The following is a 6,000-nucleotide window of genomic DNA, read 5'->3' on the forward strand; positions in this document are numbered from 1 at the left end:
AATGCTGCATTTCCTGTAAAATGAACTGAGCCTAAGATTTTGTTTCTTCTATTATCTCCTGTATATAAGTTGTTGGCCATGGGGATAGGAGTGATCAATGAGATTCTCGAAGAAATTGGTGATCGAAGCCTTATTTTCCGGTTGTGATCTTGGCTGAGGTGTTCGCTAGTTCGGACATCATCTTCACCGTGATCTTCGCAATCGTGCATAGAGAGAAAGAAGAAGGAACGAGGAAGACGAAACATTATAGTCTCATTTGCCACGTCATCTACTTTATTTTCCACTTTGGACTTGAATTTCTCTTAAAAAAGCCATGTCGGACTCAAAATTTTATTTAAAAATTCACGCAAGATGAATCACTAGAATATGATGTCAAAAGCACTTAAGTGATCAATTTTCCACAAATGGGCAAGAGTGTTCTCTCTCTCGTGTTCATGTGATGAATTCGGGAGCGGCACCGTTGTGGCCTGATAAAAAGATAAAACTAAGATTACTAATAAAGGCCGATGACGGAAAAAAGCATCCCTCACTCAAAACTTGGGACTAACAACACCAGTAGATCCTAAGCTTTTCTTTCCTGTTTAATGTCGTTTTTTGATTTATTTTCAATTTAGACCTTAAAAATTCATAAATACCCTCAATGCTGTTTTTTTTTTTCGGGGTTAAAAAACCAACCACATTAATTGGCATTAGAAGCTAACACCCTTAAATTTGCACATGATGACTTTTACGAGTGTTCCATGGGTCCCTCCTCCCGCTGGAATTGTGAGTTTGATAGAGAAATTTACCCCATAAATATATATAATTTGGGATAAGTATATTAAGAGTGCCATAACTTTTGTACTGTATTTATTTGAATGTCATAATTTTTTTTTTCACTCACAAGTGTCAAAAATTTGAAAAATCAATTACTTAAATGCCATCAACAATTTGCCTCACTGCAAAAGCGGACATGGCATTAATTTATAATGTATCATTTGACATGGCATCTCCAAAAACTAAAGTCGGTACTTGAGAAGGCAAACGACTTCGCTTGAGTGTCTGATTGAAGGATGACAGGAGTTCCAATAACTTCACGAATGAGCGTTTCAATGCCATAAATTTTTAGAAAGTACACTTAGGTCATCAATTATTTTTAAAGTGACCACTTAAGTGACAAGAAGAGAGAGAGAGAGAGAGAGAGAGAGAGTCTAAAAATGGCATCATCTAATTGTGATTTTTTTTTTTGACAAAAAGTAAGAAATGACATTTTTTATACTCTCACCATGTTGAACAAAAGTTTCCACATACCTACCCTGCGGTGGACGAGTTGGTTCGCACCTTGACCCCTCAGCTAGAAGGGTAGAGGTTCGAAACTTCTCCCCCCTCATTGCGCGACTTACCTGCGACGTCATGGGAGGTGGGTCCCTACGGTACCACCCTGAGTTTGTGTCGCTGGCTGTCGGCTGTACGGCGGTTCTCAGGTCACAAAAAAAAAAGAAAAACAAAACAAAAGTTTCCACATTGTACTTCAATTTATTTTGAAAATTTCACATCAAAATGGAAAGTTAAGAAAAAAATTCACATAGGACGATTTATTAGAAATGACACTTAAGTGATTGATTTTACACTTAAGTGAATGAAAAAAAGTTATGGCACTTGAGTTAACGTAGTACAAAATTTATGACACTCCTAATGTAATTATTCTTATGTAATTTCTATGTAGCTTTTCTAAATAAAAGCTCATGCTATATATTCAAGTAATCTCTCTTGTATTAACTCCATACTCATAGGGAAAAGATTGCGTAGTGTGACTCCATGATATTTTTTTCTTTTCTGATTTTGAAAGGTTTTCCACGTAAAAGTTTGCGTGTCTTCTTTTCTAATTATTCTCTTTTAGCTTTTGCAATCATAACAACTAGTATTAGAGCTTAGGTTGGTGGTATATAAGAGCACCGAAGATGGATGAAGGGAAGGTGAAGATCAGGAAAATTACCAAAAAGGTTCTTAGCCTATTAAAATTATGCTAATGCGGTCATTAAGTTTTTTCCCCTAATTTAGTACTAGATCTTTTACAAAAATGCTAATTCAGTTCATCTAACCATTCATAATCGGACAAGTTCTAAGTGGAATCCTAGTTAGCACCAGCTGGCACTGTCAGTGGTTGTTGGAGACTCAAAACGATGTCATGTTGAGTCGTTTTGCTTTTTAAGAAAACAGACTTTAAGAAGTCCCAAATGGCATGGCTTGGCTGGATATATCATAAACAAAATCATAAGTTTCTTTCCCAAATCGTCTTCTATTCAGATGAACCCAAGTTTCATTTAGTCCAAAATTTTCGCAAATTTTCTGTAGATTCAATCTCATCTTGCCATTCTTGTCAAGCGAAGTCGTTTGTCTGTAAGTTGCCTTGGCTAATCGAGCGTTCTTCTGCCTGACGCCTTCGTTCGTTGCAATTCTAGACTCGCCTGTCCAAATTGCGAAGACTTGATTCGCCCGCAACCCAATTGTGACCTGATTTGTCCGTCAAAATCTACAGCAGACATGAGCAAATCTTGTGGTCTTGGTTTGTTAGTGTTGTTCGCAAGTGTTGAGTGAACACGACAAGTCTACGTGGTAGTCCAAAACTCAATGAAGAACGGTAAAAAAAGTATATTTTCTTGGTCCCAAGCTGAGTGTATTGTCCTTGTCTTATTTTATGTAATCCGTTTTCCTTGTTTCTTTGCGTGTTGTATTATATAATAGACTGAGTCTTGATTTTCTCTGAGCTTTTGAGCGTTTTACTTCTTTATGAGCTGCAAATTGTTTTATTGACGTCATCTGGCGTGTGGTGCAAGATTGACGCCGTTTGTTGAGTAGGTGTTGAAAAAGCTCTAGTAATTAATCACAGCAATAAAACTTGGCTTCCTTAATCTTTTTCATTTGAGCCAAACTAAGGTTGTTTAAGCAGAACTCAACGTGCAAGACAAGTATTATACTTCTTGCATCTTCCATCTTGATGGCTCTAGTGTTAAAAGACATTTTTTCCATGCTAGTGTTTAGCTAGAAGCACTAGTACTAGTTTATGGTACCAAAAGCTCCATATTTCTGGTATGTAGCTAGTCCTCAAGAGTTGACATAGATTTGATGCCGTTTGAAGATTGGAAGGTTAAGTCCAAATTAGATTATGTGACTTATGTTCTATTATTGTGATATCTTAATGATCTATACGTACTATATTCAATTCAATCAGTGTTGTTCTTCACAAATACTCATTGAAAAAATGTGTGCATTTCATTCGAAAGAAGCTATAAATTCTCCATGTACATTATATGGGAGATCCATCGTCCAAAATCTTATAACATACAAAGTGTTTTTTTATGTAGGGTTGAGATGATCGATAAGTCAGCATGGACACTTTTTCCATGGTGCAAATTTTTATTGTCACAGCTTGAATATATTAGAGGGAAGATTGATTTAGTAAAAGTTGATATTAGTTCAAGGAGCTAAGATAGCTTCATTATAGACATTGAGAATTGGTTAAATAGTAAATTTGAAAAACTTTATTTTGAGTTTCTTGGAAAGTCTCTAGAAGATAAGTTGAGATATATATGGAATGAAAAAAGTGTTATCAATCTAGTTTTTAGTTATTTGCATCATGGGTTAATTGAGATATATGGAGAAAATTTCACAGTTGATGAGACAACTAAGGGTGATGGTCAGGGTGTGGATGAGGGTGTTGGTCAAAGTGAAAGCATTGGTCACGGGATCTGTGACAGTGCTCGTGATGATGTTAATTTTGCTAATGAGATAGTTGTTGGGCATGAGGATAGTTTAAATCCTAATGACAGTACTATTACATTGAAGGTTGAGAAACTTGATATGTAATCTAAGGCATTATTTGAGAGAATGTATGTCACGCCCCGATCCTTGGGCACGCACACATCCTTCTACTTGGTCGATTTTATAATGCGATATCCCAGGACTAAGTATCGCCGACCTTTTTGTTTATTAAGCACATGCGGAAGCAATTATAAATCCCTAGACAATAAAACAATGTGATAGAAAAGTAAGGCAATATTTTTCATATTGAAATTCACAACCGAACCTTTATACATGGCATAATTCAAAGTCTATTCACAAGACTACTCATAACATTCTAGTCACACTCTATATACACCACGCAAGGTTCACAAAAGAGGATGGGATCTCAATCCACATCCGGGTTATACTCAAGATCCCTTTCTGGATCATCTTCTTCTTTAAACGTCTTTCTCCTCTTCAGGTTCCTCTTCCTCAGCTTCTCCTCAGGGTCTTGAAATGGTTATTCAATAACCAATGAGACCACGTCTCAGTAAGTTCTGCCCCCTAAGACTCGATTAGTAAACCAATACACCTTAAGCTGCCTAAACACATCACGAGTCAGAGGACTTACCTTGGCTTTAGCTCCTTCCTGCAAGTTAGTATATATATCAAATATACATCATCACATCACCTCACCCAATCAGATCGAATCATCGATCAATCGACCTAGTCGATTACATGTCATCCAAATTATCTCTTGATTGACTCCATCCATACTTTCTATAAGTCTGATCAACATCCAAGACTACTCACCCTAGGTGATATATAGCTAGTATGTTATCTTATCTCCAAACGATATATAGAGTCATCGAGCTATCAAATCATACCGTACTGTCTCAAGATGATCTGTAGGATTATCGAGCCGGTATATCATACGGTACTGTCTCAAGATAATTTGTAGAGTCACCGAGCCAGTATATCATACCGTCCTGTCTCAAGATGACATATATAAAGTCATCGAGTCGATATACACACAATTTATCATACCGTATTGCTTCAAGATGCTCTGTAGAGTCATCGAGCCGGTAGATCATACCGTCCTGTCTCAAGATGCTCCGTGGAGTCATCAAGCCGGTATACACACAATTTATTATACCGTACTGTCTCAAGATGCTCCGTAGAGTCATCGAGCCGGTAGATCATACAATTTATCATACCGTACTGTCTCAAGATGCTCCATAGAGTCATCGAGCCAGTAGATCATACCGTCCTGTCTCAAGATGCTCTGTGGAGTCATCGAGCCAGTATACATGCCATTCCAAGCAAACAATCAAATAACTAATTTTATCATTTCCGATAAAATGACGGTGGGTACACGATTGGCTCTAACCAAAATATAATAATTTCATTTTTATAAATCCCAACATTTTCTGTAGTCCACTAAAACAGTTTTGGTATCATTAACTGATACCTGGTTAATTTCCAATTAATTTTCCAAGATTATTTAAATTAGGGAATAAATCCTAAATTCACAAATAAATCATTTCCGCACAAAATAAAGCTCAATTAAATAAACGGACTGCACCACGACAATCAGCATGAAATTCTGGTCACCGACCATCCCGGTTGAATTTCTTGAAAAATAAATAATTAATTCATTAATTTTCGGAAAACCAATTTAGGCCCGTAATGCCTGATTGGACGTCAGAACGGATCGGGAAAAATCCCGAGATACGTTCAATAAATATTAGAAGCTCTCTACTTGCTAATGACTAAGTCTAACCACCTAACATGCATCATTAAGTCACTAATTTAATTGTTCTAAACTAATCTAACCACCTAATTGCATTTAATTAAATCTAATCAACCCCTAAGCATAATTAGCAAACTAAGAAAACATTAGTGAGTAAAACTCACTTGGTAAAAAGCGGGGACCGGGACACCGCGACGACGACGCGACGGCAGCCGAAATCAGACTTTCGACAATACCGGCGGGCTTGGACCGGGCCTTGAACTTGGCCCAACAAATCTTAGCCCAACTGAGATTTATTCTTGCTTTTGGGCTGGACCCAAATTGGGTTGGGCCTGCTGAAGATGGGCTGCTCTTAATCAACTTGGGCTGGCTTGCGGGGAATTGGGCTTGAAGATGCCAAACTGCGGGCTGTTATTGGGCCACCTAAAATGATAAATTGCTGGGCTGAAGACGCTGGGCCGCATAAGGAAAGAAGTCACTGCAGG

This window comes from Eucalyptus grandis, chromosome 2 (genome assembly GCF_016545825.1).
Source record: "Eucalyptus grandis isolate ANBG69807.140 chromosome 2, ASM1654582v1, whole genome shotgun sequence".
NCBI lineage: Eukaryota > Viridiplantae > Streptophyta > Magnoliopsida > Myrtales > Myrtaceae > Eucalyptus > Eucalyptus grandis.